The sequence below is a fragment of the Coptis chinensis genome, chromosome 5 (genome assembly GCF_015680905.1).
Source record: "Coptis chinensis isolate HL-2020 chromosome 5, ASM1568090v1, whole genome shotgun sequence".
In the NCBI taxonomy this organism is placed as follows: Eukaryota; Viridiplantae; Streptophyta; class Magnoliopsida; order Ranunculales; family Ranunculaceae; genus Coptis; species Coptis chinensis.
In genome coordinates, this window is record NC_141460.1 from 74,521,943 (window position 1) to 74,540,699 (window position 18,757).

The 18,757-nt window shown below is 38.5% G+C and overlaps 1 pseudogene; it reads left to right on the forward strand.

The window, feature by feature from the left end:
* The first annotated feature begins 16,397 nt into the window (after positions 1-16,397).
* Positions 16,398-18,374, forward strand: LOC147498867 (serine/arginine-rich splicing factor SR30-like; annotated as a pseudogene).
* The last annotated feature ends 383 nt before the right edge of the window (positions 18,375-18,757 follow it).

Genomic DNA, 18,757 nt, shown 5'->3' on the forward strand with positions numbered 1-18,757 from the left:
GAGCAATTGTCTAATCCGGTATTATGTCTCACGACGATATGTCGAGACTTCCCGTTATACATGCTACTGCGTGCTCTACCAATAGCAGATTGGCTATCACAGTGTATACACACTGCTGGCACAGGTTGAGCCCAGTTTGGAATATCCTCTAAGAAATTTCGAAGTCACTCAAACCTTCGCTTACAATACCATCCAACACTATGAATTCTAATTCCATAGTGGACCTTGCTATGCACGTTTGCTATAAGGATTTCTTTGAAATTTATGCATCTCTCCTAGAGCAAAACACCACATTTGATGTCTTTTGAGTAATGCTTCAACAAATTTCCAATTTTGAATTGAGTAATTCAAGAAGATACATAATCCCCCATGTTTCGACCAAATATGATCAAAACACCAAGTGTTGATGAAAAAGACGAAGAACGTAGAAAAGTAATTAGAAAAATGATGGTGATCGGGGGAATGATGAGATCAGACCTTGCGGTTGCCTCACGCACTCCAAATTATCAGTGGGATCAAGTCTCAAGAACGTAGTTCTGAATGAAAAATAGTTTTGTATTTATTTAGGTAGAGTAGAGAGTCCTTGCAGCTCAAGTAATCTTGTAGCTTGAGCAATTGTGATAGACTATAACTTTCAATTGATAATTATCTCTTTGATAAGAAATGAATCTGGACATAAATCAATGTACATTAGTGGCAAGCCATGTGGCTAAGGTTCGGCCTTAGACACATGAGTTAATGGGCCTGTACTTTGATCCATGATATTGCGAATTGGGCTTTAGCCCTGTCAATTAAACGAATAAAGTGGAGACTCCTACTAATGGACGTTTGCCACGTAGGTGGGGGTCGAAACACCGCCCCCTCTTTGGCATGCGAACAAAGTTCATATGGCAAAGAAGAAAGAAAAATGAGCGGAAATATAACGAAGTGTCGTGCGAAAGGAAATGATAGGAAAATTGACTGTCGAGAAAAAAACGTGAATTATCGGGAACGAAAAAATGTCAAACTAACGTTTACGGAACGCAATGTAATTAAATAAAAGATGGCCGAAAATGCATATAAAAAAACATAAAAATAAAAATAAAAATATGCACAGAAATAAATGTCAAAAGAAATTGATTGCCGAAAACTGTACCGAACGCATTACGTAAAAATACGAAATTTGAATTCGACGATGCGTGCCAGCGGAATAGCGATACTCGACTTATATCGTTAAAAATTAAATGTAGGGGCAGTTTAGTAATAATAGTAATAAAAGGAAGTTAAATACTAATTAGACTCAAAGTGTGTGGATGAGATAAGAATGTGGAGGAGATAATAATTGAGATTAGAGATGGAGTTGGATTAGTAAAGAATCCTATCGGAATCGAAAAACAACTCGACTTTATATAAGTGTTGCGCTTATCAAAACAAATCGTGGTTAAGAAAAAGGTTTGAAGTCACAAAATACTCGCCCTCTTCCGCAGATCGCCGCCTTAACGCCAGGTGCCGTCTTTGCTTAGACTAGTAGGTACGTTTCCTTACCATCAAGCTCTTCTCATAAATAAAGTTGTATCAGTTTCCGGGAAGGCGCAGGGCTGGCCGACAAAGCAACAAGGCCGTGATAGAAACACTGACAGAGAAGAAGAGGACCTCATCTGAGAAGGCAGACAACCCTCCTATAGCCATAGAGTAGTCTAGCTCGTTCAGCGACTGCCTTCGCTGTAGCCTTTGCCATAGAGTTATGAAGTTTGGTTTTGGCATGACCATGCAAAGTCGGTCGTGACTTCCAGGCATGAAATCGTTACCTTTTCTAATAAAGGTCAAAAAGAGGCACTCTGAGCAGATAGATCCAAGTCACGCATGTATGCCTTATCCTTTGGAGTTTGGCAGCCAGATGAACCTGTAGACTCCGGTCTTTTCCGTTGTGGTGCCTTTGGAATTTCGGGGTAGTTAGTCACAGGAGTTGTAGTGGCAGTCCTATCGGAACTCAAAAGATGGGATTCCTCAACAACTTCGTTAATCTCGGTTGCAAGTTCCTGAGTTGGTAGTTTACCATGTCCCTATAATGGATATCCGAATTTTGAACTGGTGGTAGCATGTTTGAGTTATGGAAATCCGGATTTTGAATTGGTGGTTGAACGTCCTCACGCATTGGTGGTGTGACCTTAGTCTCGTCCTCAATGAAAACTGGGACACATCTCTTTGAGGCGACAAAAACAAAAAAATAAAACATAAAAAAAACTGAAGATCGGCTGGAGAAGATGGTGATGAAGGCGCTGATGTAGAGATGGTGATGAAGGCGCCTGGAAAAAATTCAAACCGATACTAACAAAACACGATATGGTGCAGCGCCCTCTAAGGAGGGGCACCGTACCTGTGTCCCATATATTTGGCTTGGTTCACCATTTTGTACTTAGTGAACCCGGTTGTTGAGCTACCTAACCCGGTTTTTTTTTTTTTAAACAGGTAGAAACTACCGTACTATACAGATGAAATATAATCGAGAAGAAAAAAAACTCGATGACGATCGGAGACTTGGTGAGGTGGAAAGAAGGTGACAGATACCGCGACAACCTGAAACCGCGTCGATGGTCGCTTAAGGAAATACAGAAAATACTAGGACTCGAGAAATTTGAGATGGAAGAAGTGTACGAATTTGAAATGAAAATTGAAGAAGATGAAGTAGTAATGGCTTACACACAATTAAATTGCAGGAATACAATTCCGTTGAACAAAGAAATTGCGCAATTATTGGAGTGGTGGCAAATTGCACCGGGACAACTGTCAATATCGTTCTGGTTAATCTTTACGAGAGCACACCGTTTACAAAATGAATTTAAAATAAGGTTTGGGGCTCAAGAAATCTTCGCGTTGATACGACCGAAACCCATACTGACGAAAGAGTACATAAAATTTGAAGTTGAATTCAAGGATTCAAACAGAACTTTTAAAGGGTTCCCAAAAGTATACACCGGATGGGATAGATTTCTGTACCGTTTGCGAGGGAAGTGGAATCCGACAGAGTTTAAAGTGCCGAACAAATTTCGAGGTAAGCCAAAACATAAGTATTGAAAACTATACTACGAGTAACCGGTTGACTAACACGAGGTATTTTGTGTCTTAACAGAAAACGCGAGTACACTACCAGACCTTGAATTGGACAAGGAAGTGGAGAACAACCTTCGTTTCTTCTTTCATGAATGTTCTGACGAAAGATTGGTAGATCTGAGCTACTTTGATGATATTGTTGATTTCCGACACTACGGGGGTAACGAACAACAGCCCGATAGGTCCAAGGAGACACATAGTGAAATGGCGAAGAAGAATAAGATTCTCAGAAAATGCAATATTTGGCAGCGATAGCGATAGTGAAAAAGAAGATGGAACGGAATTAACACAGCGAGAATTAGTGCTGAGCTTGCCAAACACAAATAGCGAATTGTACAAAAGAAAATGTTCCACAAGAAAACGGGCGAACGGAGATCAAGAGAGACACCAACGTTACAATGTATGATGCCTCGAGGGACGAGACTACAATGCACAAAACAGCCCAGACGAAATAAAGTACATTCTCAACACCAAGAGGAAAAGGTATGTACCGTATAAAACATATATATGTAAAAGTGTGGGGAGAGGTAATATCTCGCTCTGGTTTGGTATATACAGGAAAAGAATGGCGGGGAAAAGAACGAAACCGTGATACCTACAAAAGATAGTATAGCGAAGAACACAAAATCAGTGAAAGAAAACAAACGGCAAAACAAAATGCAGGAGCAAAGAATCCAACCACCATTGACAAGTACTATCCGGGGTAATACTACTCATGGAGGAAAACCACAGAATCTGTTAACAGTAAGTGGACCGTTGACTTTTACTATTGTGTTAAGATGGTAAAGAAATTTATGTCCAACACTAAACCGATGAAATTGGTAGATGAAGCAAAGATGTTCAAGTCTGGACGACGAAGCGAAGGTATCACCAGAGACCACGCCAATGGAGGGGCTCGAAAAATATCAAAACCGCGGACTTAATCACGGAGAACATCGGAGAATATGAGAGAGCAAAGTTGTCAATGATTTTCGATACTATGAACTGTATGATAGTATTTTTTATCGCTTATTGCAAACTTATGTTTAAGTCTGAAAAATTGATGAAACAAAAATATTTTTCGCCGCAGTTAAAACGGGCGTAGTAACGAGCCAAAGAAATTCATGAAAAAGTTGCGAAGAAAAGTATCCTTCCGAATGAAGTCAATGTCGTAGAAGAAATAGAGAAAGTGAAAATACTCAACCGAAAACTGGAAGAGGCAAACAAAGCGTTAAGCGGAACCAACAGAGAGTTAGAAGACGAAAACAAAAACTTAACCGAGCGGACGGAAGAAGCCGAGCAGAGATCATATGAAGACTTTGGGAAAGCCTGTGAGATAATGGAAGAACACAAACACTTAAAAGCAGATGTGATAGAATTAAAGGCACTCGTGGCGACCAAAGATCAGGAACTTAAACGTGCGCAGAAAGAGACAGAGAAAAATAACAAGCGAATGACCGATTTAAACGAGCGGCTTGGCCAAGATCACGTGCAAATGACACATTGTGAATCGTCCGTAAGACAATTGACAGAGACTTTAATAGAAACGGGAGATGAACTAGAACGTGAGAAGATGAATTACAAAGATTTGTACGCGAGTTGTATATGCTAAAAGTTTGTAAGGAACCATTGGATTTGCCCAAACCAATGAACATGTGATTTTGCGTTGGTAATACCATAGAGCTAAAAATTCTTTTTGAATAGAATAAAGTATGTGTTGGCAATTGAATATCATTGTGTTGTCAGATAACATACCTATGGAAAACTGACAATGTTGTTGAATTATATAAATGACACGAAATAGAATGAAACGCCCCCAATGCTAACTTTAAGCTTGCAAAATTAGATTGAGCTAAAAAATGCTCCGACGCTTAACCGACGAACGAACGGGTAACGCCATCGATGATGACATAAGCGAGTAACCGACTTGCCTAAAAAGCGGCGTAAAATTGTTCAAGTTAGATTGACGAAATTAAACGTGGTAACTTCGCCATATTTTGTCGAGCGATATTAACCACTGCCGAAAAGAAAAGTTGCTCGATTTAGACCGATTTAAATTAAACGCGTGGTAATTTCGCCAGAGTTTGTTGTAGCGATAATACGACTAAGCGAGCGTAAAAGCGTTCGACTTAGGACCGATTTTAAAATTAAACGTGGTAATTTCGCCAGAGTTTGTTGTAGCGATAATAACGACTAAGCGAGCGTAAAAGCGTTCAACTTAGATCGATTTAAATTAAACGTGGTAATTTCGCCGATTTTATCGTAGCGATAGTAACGATTGCGAAAGCGTAAAAGCGTTCAAACTTAGATCGACAAAGCTAAACGCCGTAACTTCGCCATATTTTGTCGTGAGTGATAGTAATGAACTTTTTAAAAGCGTTCAAACTTAGACTAACGGTTAAACGCGTAACTTCGCCGATTTTGTCGTAGGGATAGTAACGACTCCGAGCGTAAAAGCGTTCGATTTAGACCCACCTAAATTAAACGCGTGGTAATTTCGCCGATTTTGTTGTAGCGATAGTAACGACTAAGCGAAGCGTAAAAGCCGTTCGACTTAGGACCGATGAAATTAAACGCGGGTAATTTCGCCATTTTTGTCAAAGCGATATTAACTAACTAAGCCGGCGTAAAAGCGTTCAACTTAGGATCGACGAAATTAAACGTGGTAATTTCGCCAGATTATGTTGTAGTGATTATAAGGTTCGCTAAAACCAAAATCATACCATTGAAACTGAAGTGAAATAACTGCTTCTTTATTGATTACCGAGTCTTAAAAAATGCAAAGATAACAACGGAAAATACATGCCCGAACCGAAACAAACTAAATATTGTATTATTTTATTTCTCCGGGATAACGGAAAAAACACAACTAAAATCTACTTATAGAACTTGCGCAGATGAAACGATTCCGGCTTTCGAGAACATTCCCATCTAAATCTCGGAGAAAATAAGATCCTTTGGTGGTAGAGGCGATCTATGATGTATGGACTGTCCATTTTTTTCCAAATTTACGGAATCTATCAACCCTCGTCTTTTCGACGAGTACCCGATCATCTTTCTCAAATACTTTAAGTCGAACTTTCTTATCATATTTTCGTTTCATATCACTTTGATAACGAATTAGCTCGTTGAAGACCAACATCTCTTGTCTCATCTATCAAGGCTTTGGCTTGAGCAAGTGCTTGATCATTCGACTCAATTCCACGTTAGAAGTTTGTGTGGTTGGTGTCATCAACTCGTAGGCAAAACCGCTTCCGCATCAGTAAGCAAGATTAAACGGAGAAAATCCGGTTGAATGCTTAGGTGTGGTTCGATAAGCCCACATAAATTAGCAGGAAGTTCCTTAACCCAATTTCCTTTGGCCTGTTGAAGTCGCCGAAAGCATTGCAATAATGGATTTGTTAGTAGCCGACTTGTCCATTAGCTTGAGGATGGTATGGTCGGAGAAATTGTGATTAATTTTCAAGTCGAACAAAATTGTCGAATTTCTTCAAGATCAAATTGTTTGCCATTGTCGGAAGTCAATGATGTTGGAATACGAAGCGACAAACAATGTCTCGCCATAAGAATTTTTAACATCCGGAAGCATGGATCCGGGCTAAGGGCATAGCTTGAGCCCACTTGGTAAAATAATCGATTCGCGACGAGTAAGAAGCGAACAACTGCCGGGAGCTTCGGAAGAGGATCGACGATGTCAAGACCCCACTTTGCAAACGGCCAAGGGATCAAGATTGGATGAAGTTCCGTTGCTGGAAGATTTCCCATGTTAGCATATTTCTGACAAGGAACACACTTCTCAGACAAACGCTTAGCATCCTTTTGCATGTACGGCCACCAGTATCCTTGTGTCATTGCTCTATGAGCGAGACTTTGCCCCCGGGAGTGGTTCCCACATAAGCCTGAATGAATTTCCGCCCGGGGACGAGCAAACAAACCAGCTCTGGACAACGGCATAGGGTTAAGACTTGTGCCTTTGCGATAAAGTTGCAAATGTAACCGTTCAAAGTCGATATGAGACAATATTTCCAAGCATCGCGTTTGACACGATCACCCACTTTATGACCGGGAGGCAAGATGTGATCATGTAAATATGTGATATAAGGAAGGCGCCAATCATCTTCGTCACAAGGTGTAAGTGGAAAACTTAGCTCTATATCGGGGAACCTCACGGAGCATTGGAAACTTCATGATCGCGTCGTCGGTATGGACCGAGACAATATCATTGATAGGATCATTGTGGTCATCTGATAGCATAAGTTGTGGATCAAGCGTTTTCTCTGCAATGATAGCTTGATTATCAAGATCACGCTTGCGCTTCCGAGTCAGCACAGGAGATATCAAATTGGCATAACGTGATTCCTCAGAAAATGTCTTGATGAAAAAACAACTCTGAGTGATGTACATATCGCGCACATCCTCGATGGACAGATCGATACTCGGTTCCTTTTGAAATTCAATGGTAATCTGGCGAGGCTTATCTGACTTAACTGCCGCGGATAAATAAAGAGAGAATCCGCGATGTCGCGACGCGTCATGGCCGATTTGACCGCAATCTTGATAGAATCAAAATTTCGAGCAATCCGATGAATTAAGTCCACATAAGCTGCCATTCTATCGTCACGAGCTGCATACGATCCACCAAATTGGCTAGCGACTAACTTAGAATCTGTGAATAATTGTAGTTTAGTAAGCCCCAAAGTGAAAAGCGAGACAAACCGCAAAAATGGCGACCGTACTTTCGGCCTCATTATTTGAAGCGTCAAAACCCAAAGCGACCGACTTCTCATTTTTTCTCCATTCGGTTGCAAGATTACACACCCGATACGAGCCATACTTATTATGCGAACCATCGATTGTAAACAATCCAACAATCAGCGGATACATCGATAAGTTTGGCAAATCATCGTCCACGAGGTAATGGCGTGTTGTCGGCGACATTCTCTTCGTCTAGTAATCGTCGGACATAAAATATCCTCAATTGGAAAATCAGCCATTAAGCGAAGCCAAAGCTTGTCCTTTCTCACGGTTTGTCGCGAGTTTCAAACACAATGCTATAAGCGCTAAGGTAACTTTCCCATTCTGCAAGGCGACTTGATTCACGAAAGCATTACGAAAAAGCTTTCGCGATGGATATTCCATTATAAACTTTGGCGACTTCGTCCACGGAAATAAGGTTTAAGGCGTCGGGCGGCATGAACCAAAGCCAATGCAATTTTCTCCACTCGAGAATATCTTGTTTTTCAGCAGTTGTAAGAGTCTTGCTAACAAAGAATATAGGGCGCCCATCGCCACCGTTGACAAATAAGGCGGCACTTACGGCATGATCGATTGGCGGCTAAATCTGAACCTATAGGCTGCCCGTTCTTTGGGGCAAGAACTGGAGGTTGGACTAAGTATGCTTTCAAATGGCGAAATGCAACTTCGGTCCTCGTCAAATTGATCGTCTTTCAATGTTTGGAAAAAGGGCGGCATCGATCGAATACCGAGAGATAAAGCGATTTAGGGCAGCCAAAGCGTCCCGTAAGTCGTTGAATTTCTTTCTTTGGCGTCGGAGAAGGCATTTCAAGGACAAATTTCGAATCGATCGGATTTGCTTCAATTCAGCGTCTAGTCATCATGTATCCTAAGAATTTACCGGATGATAAACCCAAAAGAACACTTAGCGGATTCAAGCGCATGTTGACATTGGAGAGTCGCGTCGAAAATAGCTTGCAAATCGATAAGATGATCGAGGTGCTTTTGTAGATTTGACAACCATGTCATCGATGTATCGCCATTTCTCTTCCAAGTAGGTCGAGAAAAATAGTGTTGACTAGCTTTTGATATGTGGCTCCGGCATTTTTCAGACCGAAAGGCATTACGGTAGCGATGAAATGCCTTGGTGCGTAATGAATCTGATGAACTCTTGGTCCTCAATGAATAGCGGAATCGATGATAAACGGAATAAGCATCCAAAAAGACAAGCGCTGAAAACCGGATGTTGCATCGACCATTTCGGATATCTGAGGCAATGGATATGGATGAATCGGACAAGCCTTATTGAGATTTGTGAAATCGATACAAACACGTAATTTGCCGTTCTTTTTAGGGCTGCGACAACATTTGACATCCATGTTGGATAAGTCCGCGGGCCTTATAAAGTTAACGGACAAAGAGGCGGTCGATTTTCGTCTTTCACTTTCATCTTTCTATCGGGGGCCATCGCCGGGGCTTTTTGTCGAATTGGTTTTGCATTAGGATCAATGTCGAGTTTATGACAAAGCCACCGAAGGATCTATACCGGGCATTTGCTCTATTAAGCCAAGCAAACACATGATTATTCTTCCTTGATAACAAAATAAGCTCTTGTCTCTCCTCTTACGGAAGTTTGGTTTGAAATAAAAAGTAGTCTCTTCGGGGAGTTGGCCAATTTGAACTTCTAAAAGTGGATCGATTGTCGGGGGTCCTTCAACATTTCTATTGGCGAGTAAACCCTGAAGGTCGGATCTTTAATTGCTATTTGGTGGCGTTGGAACTCAGAATAGTTAGATCCAACAACCCGGACTTCTTATAATCATCGAGAACATTGTCGTGGCAAATTAGAGATGCCGGTTGATCATTGCCAAGACCTTTACGACTCTTTTATTGAATGGGAACTTGATGGCTTGATGATATGTTGAGGCGGCGAGCTTCCATATAATGAATCAATCTCGACCAAGGATGACATTGTAAGGGGATTTACAATCCATCAATAAGAAATCAATATTGACTTCCTTCGCATAAGAGTGGCCGGGAGAGACACCTTTCCAACGCAATGAGTAGCGGTACCATCAAAACCAACGATAGAAGCGCATTTTCAGGGGGTGACCAAGTTATCAATAAAAGGAATCTTTGCGATAACACCCGGAAAACATGGCTTAATTTGAACTACCGAGTGTCGATCATTATCGTTGTACCGCGATATCGGTGATATCTGCAGTTATCGCGACAACATCATAATGAGGAACATACGCCCATTAGATCTTGGTGGGTGAAACATAATGGTTCATCTTCAATAGTCTCCGTCGAAAACCTTCCATGAAATTGATCAGATTACCCATTACAAATTAGGCGGATATTTGACTTTAGAGCGACGGCGGTTTTCGTGAGTATTGGACAATGAATCAATGATGGCATGTCCAACCTTAATGACATTGTGATCGGTGATAGTTAAAGCTTGAGTTGTTACTTTCTTACGCACATATTGATCAAGTTTCCCATTCCGCACAAGCTTTTCAATTCTTCCCATAAAAGACCGACAATTCTCCGTCTCATGACCATAATCATTATGAAATTTGCACCATAACGATTTATCGCGAGTTGATTTATTTAGTGTCGTCGGCGCAAAGGGAAAGCTTGGCGAGTGAAGCGGACTCTTATCCTTGATTTTGTCGTAAACTACCGCATATTTGGTATTAAAGCGGAGTTAATTCAAAATCGGTAAAAGGCTTTCGATCTGCTTTCGTGGAGTCTTCTTTCTTATCACGGAGGCTTCGATTGGGTTCTTTGTTGATCAAAAGTCGGATTCTTACATTTTATTTATTTGATCATTGAAATCCTTTCCTTTATTATCTTTGTCACGAGAAGTTCGAGCGCCCGTGTCGTCTTCAACATTGATAAATTGTTGAACTTCATTTGGTATAACGACGCGTCGGGAAGATGGAATATCGAACAAGAGAGTTGTATAACCCATCTTTATCAAACAAGATAGCTTCTTTAAAAGCGTAAACCACCATTAGATCGGATTGCTTTCGAAATCTCGAATTTGCGGCTTGGCTTAAAAGCGATAAAACTACGGAGAGTTTCCTCGCGTTGTTGCTTGATGTTGAAAAGAACTTCGGACTCCATTTGGGCGTTTGAGATTATGATGAAAACGTCTTGAAAACTTTTCGGTTAAGTCCTTGAATCGACGAATGAAGCGGAGGTAATTAAGCTAAACCATACCAACGCTTTCCCTTTTAATGTAGAAGGGAAAAGTTTGCATTTTAAAGCATCATCACCTCCGATAAAACCGGTTTATTTGTTTGTGAAATTAATCACATGAAGCATAGGGCAACCCTCGACATCATCATATTGATCAAACTTTGGTTGTTTGAAGTCTTTGTTATGAGTAGCCCTTTGGGCGGCCGAGAAAATTTGTCCAAAATACCATCTTCATTTGCCGGATTTTCTAGTGTCGATTCAAAGGATCATTTGTCGAGGAAAGAGCTTTTTTAATCATTTTCTCGACGCGTTGAGGAGTCATCGGATCCGTATCTGTTGGATCGTGATCATAGTCCGCGATGGCGCCTATGGGCCGAAACGAGCGAGAAGAAAAGCGGCGAAGATTCATCGTTTCCGTGTCGAGATAATTGTGGATGAATGCGTTGGGCTTTCGATGCGATAATGTTCATAATGATAAGAACAGCGTTCTTTGAAGTGTTTCACCATCTTGATGGTTACGATCATGAGTCGCGATCATTATTACGTTTCGCCATTTGAATTCCTCGGGACTTGCCGAAAATTTGTAGGACCGTAAGAGTGCGATCGGACGATTATTAAGCGATTACCTTGCCTACGAGAAGCGTGACCAAGTGGGTGGAGATTTCTCGGGGGGTCGGGAATTAAATTAAGCCCATTACTCTTAACTTGTTGATGGGTACATTCGCGAATATTGCGAATCTCATCCTCACCACTTAAAGCGATCCCACACACTATTATGTGGATTGCGTGTGTGGCGTTGTGGTGTGGCGGATACAACATCATCTACGAGTGGGAGTAGCGTCGTTTAAGATGGCGCTGTAGTAATTATTACGTTTGAGGACGATCTTTAACTTTTGAAGAAGTGCTTCTCGAGACATATGACTTACATTATCCGTCGACGATCTTGGAGAATCGTCGGAAGCAATAACCTCCATATTTGAATAATTTGGCACATTGGTGGAGCAGCCGGTATTTGAAGGTATTATCTTTGTCGTCGCCAAGTTGTCCTTGACCATCATGTTCGTGATGATCGTCGATAATCACATCGGGACCTTGAGCTCTTGGTATCGTCATAACTTTCATGAGCGTGATCGAGGGGTGTAGTATAAGACCCAGGACGGCGCCAATTATGTTTCGACCAAATATGATCAAAACACCAAGTGTTGATGAAAAAGGCGAAGAAGCGTAGAAAAGTAATTAGAAAAATGATGGTGATCGGGGAATGATGAGACTGTACCTTTGCGGTTGCCCTACGTACCCAAATTATCGGTGGGATCAAGTCAAGAAAGAGCGTAGTTGAATGAAAAATAGTTTTGTATTTATATAGGTAGAGTAGAGAGTCCTTTGTAGCTCAAGTAATCTTGTAGCTTGAGCAATTGTGATAGACTATAACTTTCTAAATTGATAATTATCTCTTTGATAAGAAATGAATCGGACATAAATCAATGTACATTAGTGGCAAAGCCATGTGGCTAAGGTTGACCTTAGACACATGAGTTAATCGGCCTGTACTTTGATCCATGATATTGCGAATTGGGCTTTTGTCGGTCATTGAATAAAGTGGATACTCCTACTAATCTACGTTTGCCGCCGTAGGTGGGGTCGAAACACCACATTTTTCCAATTTCTCATGACAAAGTCAATAAATTGGAAAACCATTTAGATATATGTTTTTCAAGTGAGGCTTCTTCTTAAAGAATGTCACATATCATTCATATATTGTCGAAAACACTTCTAAGACCTCAATTTTGCTTACAAGTATCTTTATAAAACAATATCTTAAGCAATCTTCTTTATTGACACTCTTTGGCCAATAGTAAAACACATATATCTTACAAATAATACAATATTTTTAGAACCCTTTTAGCACCCTCCATTCCTAACATCCGGAATGAAGCAAGGATTTCGGAATCTTGGATCATAATTTCCTCCAAGTGTGGCATTACCACCACCTTGTTTGCTTTCAAGAAGTCCATTCAAGAATGACTTGAAAATGGTCTAAGCGAGCTACCATCAGTCCACCTTTCCTCGCCCGGTTGTGCATCTTAATGTCAACTTCAAAGCTTTTAGTCCTTTCACCCGGTTCGGCTTCTTGGTTCAAGCCTCTCATAGAGCTGTGACATTCTCGCTAGTTTCAATCCAATAGCCTCGTATACATACTTTCGAGAGATTAGCGTATGAGTTGAACGATTATCTACCATTGCTAGTATACACCCAGTAGTTATTGAGTTCCACTTCTACGAACATAAGGTCGTCATCGGGGACCAAAATGTTCATACCATTCAACGAACTAGTAGGTCTAACAAATGAAATAGGAACAACATGAATAGGAGAACCTCGTGGTGTTGTCATTTCTATTCTAAAATAGAAACACACCTTCGTTATTTCCTTAAACCAAAAAAGAAAAGAAAAACAAAACAATTTACGTTAGGTAAAGAAGAAGAAGAAAAGGAAATCATGCCTTAAGTTGTTAGGAATATACAACTTAATTGTACTTACTCTTTTACCAATTACCAAACTATACAAACCTTTTGTCTTGTAAGTGTCTTGTACTTCTTAATTAAATCCGAGCCTAGTGTAGATACACTATGTCCTTAAGACGATTTTCCCCTCACCGGTGCTTGAAGGTTGATGGGAAACTATCTCCCAAGATAGAGCGGATTTCCTTATAGAAAGCTAGCACTTCAATTATAGACTCGGCCGAACCACAACATAGTATTTGACTAAGAACGGAAGGAGAAGAGAAAAGATCATCGAACTACGTGTGATATGGTTTTCTTTTTCTCCAAATTCATCCATTATTTATAGGTGAGTGGTGCCTTTTGAAACAACACAATGACTCTTGGGAAAAAGTAAGCAACTCTTTTGAAAAGTCACATGTTTGAAATGACACACCATTTTCGACATATAGCACTATTTCGAATCGGTGCCTATTTTGAAAGGTTGCACCTTTTCGGCATGATCGCATTGTTTCAAACCGGTGCAAGACATTTCGAAAAGTCGCGACCTTTTTCGGCATGATCTTGTTTCAAACCGGTCGCATTTAAAAGGTCGCACATTTTCGGCATAATCTTTTTGTTTTCAAACAAATGCATCATTTTGAAAAGGTTTTTACCACATTCGCATCTTGTTTGAAAAAACTTCGTTTAAATCTTAAGTGGGGTAACTTGGGAGACAAACTACTCATTCATATTTAAATGGATTTGAGCAAATCATTTTTTCTAACACAAATCTATTTAGACTCTCTTAGTAACTCTCACAGGGACTCTATATCTTAGGGCATTCAAATTATATTTATTTTTTCCAATCATAAAAAACAATAATAAAAACAAAAAAAGAACTAATAATTTACCCAATTAAATAACTAACACCCGAAACACAATAACAAAATAATAACAAAAATCTTGCTTATATTTCCACAAATAAATAAAAAAAATAATAAAAAACAAACAAAAATAGATAAAGACAAATAAAAGTAATAAATAAATAAAACCCAACTCCTAAAAAAAGTTGGGTGCCCAAAAAATTCACTTTCGTCATTCTCAACCCCCCACTCTCTTTCTTGTTACAAAATTTAATTTTTTTTTATCACTTTAGTTTATATTAATTTTGAACGGAGAAAAAATATTTATATGATTATCTATTTATTGATTTGAACAAATATTTTAATGATTATGTCAAAAAATATAATGATTTGTTTCACAAGTGCACCCAGTTCATCTTTTTTTTGGAAGCTAGGGGTTATTTTTCTTTATTTGTCTTGTTTGATTTGCTTGTGGAAACATAGGCAAGATTTAGATTTATTTGTTATTTTGATTTTAGACATTTAATTAGTTATGTTATTTGGTATTAATTTATTTATATGTTGTTTTTTGAATTTTGGAAATAGATAATAGGGGTGGTATTTTGATGCTATGTAAGAAATGGAGTCCCGTATTGAGGGAGTATGAGTAGAACTACTCTTAATATAATAAAGTGGAGAGGCGAACTGTAATATTACTGGTGAAATAAATGAAGAATATTATATGGAAACCAATATTCAAAGGATTTTTTGTTACTTTTAGGGAAAGAGTTAAAATTTGTGTAAAAAAATATTGGTAGTGTGATAAATTCCTCCATTTGTTTTAGTAGGTTTGAAGTCTGTAATAATGGAAATCAAATTAGATAGAGATTTATTGACACAAGGCGACAATTGAAAATCCATATTGTTTCACCTATATCATTCACTAGCAAACAAACACCGAGTGTTACTGTGCCATACAAAATAGCAATTTTGAATTGTTCTAAAAACCTATAATAAAACCCTAGTACTGAACACACATAATCAAAGAATGATAAATAACAAATTTGTGCACCTTGATGTGAGATTCAACATAATCCTAAGTGATAAAAGTTTTATTTCAATACTTTGTGGGGGTATCATATGGACCTGCTTGAACTGGCAAATGAGGGCTTCTTGATCCCATTGTCAGCTCTTTTTTTTTAATAAGAAAAACCTCAAAAACCCTTTAGCCACGTGTCAAGATAACATTACTAAAAAAAAAAAATGCAATTGCAAAATAATTAAACATTAAGACCTTTTGAGAGCTTCAATTTTGCAACAAAGTGTCGAGATAAAAATGCTTCTACACCGAACTTAGCGACTTTATTTGTGAGAACTTCATAATTCTAGCTTATCATTTTTGCCTGAACTCGCATAAAATTACAAACTTCATAATTCTAGCTTATGAACAACCAGCTCTCTAAAATTCATCATCCTATTTGTTTTTAGTCAGTTCTAAAAATTTGGAGCGCTCATACTCAAAACAAATTTAAAATACACAAATAGTTTAGATTGATGATTGTATTGTATTGTATTGTATTGTATTGTATTGTATTTTATTATTTATTTTTTAAATTATTATTTGTTAAGATAGATGGCAAATGGAGCGCCGACACTTGTTACAAGTGTCTCTACTTAATACGAAGCAACTTTTCCGTACCAAATACAAACTCACAGCTAAATTATATCAACTTCAAAACCCAAAGCCCTCGTACAACAAACAGCTTCTTCCTTGTTTCTCTCTTTCTCTCCGTGGAATCTTCAAAAGGTAATATTTCAAAACCATAAATTCTATAAATTTCGATTTTTCCAGTTCATATAGTAAATTAGTTACCCAATTAGTTGTTATTCGACCTCAATTATAAGTTCTTTGAGCTAAAAAAAGACAGTTTATTGTTTTTTTTTCATCGTAAAGACTCAATCTTTGGTCGGTTTTAGAAACTGGGTAGGTTGAATTTGGTGTGTGGAATGAGGGAATTAGGGGTTTTATTGTAATTTTGTTTATTTTTTATTTTTTGTTAGGAATTATGAGTAGCAAAGCGAGCAGGACTCTTTATGTTGGTAATCTTCCTGGTGATATTCGTGAAAAGAAGTTGAAGATATCTTTTACAAGGTAATTGTTATGTGTAAATTTATTTGTTTGGATTTTGAAGTAATTGCGTAATGATTATGTAAAATTATTTAGTTTTGTATACGATGTTAGGGAATAAACTGGTTGTTGAATTTTAGTGTAGTTTCGGTTATCGTTGTGTTTGTTGTGACGTGTAGAACGAGCAATCAGTGAGGTTATTCATGTCAGATTGACTATTATTATGAGATTTACGTTGTACGCATGCGTGACATGTTCCATGGTTGGTAAAAGAAATCTAATGACATGATGGGTTTTGATCTTTTGACGTGTTTTAAGTTGGGCAACACATGTCACACTCTACTTATAGGTATTATCATGTAGGAAGAATTTTTGATAAAGTAAGCTTTATCCCCTGTTGTTTGTTTACGTGAATCGTGATGTCAAAGCAAAGCTGGACCTTAAAATATACTGGAGAAGAGAAGGGGAGTGGGATGAGGACTGGATATGTACATGAGAGGCAGCATGGAGGTGTGTTGGAACTTGGAAGGGTGAGGGTGGCCTGGTTAGGTAGGGTAAGTGCTGATTTTTGCATTATTGTGTTCACTGGTTCTTTTTAGTGTGTTTTGTGGCCCTTAGCGTGTGTATTGGGGATTGGCGGTACTGTTCCTGGAGAAATAGCCCTTGACTATTGATCTTGGCGTTGCTGTAATTTCAAAAAGTTTTGTCAATAAAAATAAAATTCTTTATTAGAATATACACCCAATCTCTTGAGAAACTTTTTTCCCAGGAATTGTGGACCTAAACAATGCTTTAGGATGACATGGTTGGAAAGCATATGAACAATTTAGGACAAAAGTATGGTTTCAAATTCACATATGCTACATTCTAACTAACAATAGTGTCTTTGGATTTTGAATTGCAGTATGGACCAATTGTGGAAATTGATCTAAAAAGATTCCACCAAGACCCCCCAGGTTATGCCTTTGTTGAGGTAAGTTTGGCGTTCTTTGTATGTTTTAGCTAAGGGCATTTTATTGTATTTTATCTTGTCATGATTAATATTCTTATGTTAATTTTTTTTCTTCCCTCCCCCAACTCTCTCACACACACAAAAACATGCCTCTTCTATCTATATTAATTTTAATTGCTTACTTGACAGTTTGAAGATTCCATTGATGCGAAGATGCTATTCGTGGTTAAATTGATGGTTATGACTTTGATGGGCATCGTCTTCGGGTTAGTTATCCATGCCATTGTCGATGTCTGTTACTGTGTTGATTAGTACCTTTAGCATCCTGTCCATTAGTCTGTCTGTCTCTCTTAATATTTTGACATCTTTATAGGTGGAACTTGCGCATGGTGGGCGAGGGCAATCATCTTCGATTGACCGCTATAGCAGTTACAGTAGTGGGGGTAGCCGTGGTGGAATCTCTAGACGTTCTGATTATAAGTGGTTTGTGTTTGTACATGTACATTGATGTTTATATCCCTAGTGCTGTTTTATCCCAATTTTTATTGCTGTAATCTTTTCTTTGGAAAGTGTGGTCAGTTACCTCCTTCAATTTTTATTGCATATGCATTTACTCATTTTCTCTACTGAATCTTTTCTTTGTTTCTGGTGTAGTGTGGGTCAGTGGATTGCCTCCTTCTGCTTCACTTTTGGCAAGACCTGAAGGTATGATCTGCATATGCAATTTACTCAATTTTTCTTTGCAACTTTTTGAATCAAATTAAAATGTTATATTGGTTAAAATTGGTCATTGAAGTTTATGATTTTATATATCAGGAAATAGGTCTTCCTTAGTTGGAGATGTAAAAACAGGTCTTCCTTCAAGTCTATTGCATGATGACATTTATGTGTTTCTAACTGGAAAACTTTTGTTCATCATCATTCTTTTCCTTTTTTTTGATAACGGAGTGATGGACCCATGATTTCTATTGAGGGGATTCAAGTAATATGGTGTGTGCTTTTTAAACTAATTGACAATTTGTAGAAAGCTTTGCAACTCTTTTGAATCTTATAAAGCTTTTTAAATAAAAATAATTGGTGATGGCAATACCTTGCAAATTTGTTAGTTGTAAGTAACATGTAAAATTTGTGTATCATACTGAGTATATCATTCTAAAAATAGGTCTTCCTTAGTTCAGTTCTAAAAACAGGTCTTCCTTAGTTCAATTGCATGATGACATTTCACTTTTAGTATATGGTAGTGGGCCAAATGTTTGAAATTGATAATGGGTTCTAACTGGAAAAGGATTATTCATCCGAATTATGGTGTTTTAGCTATCTTTTGATAACAGATTGCATGATGACA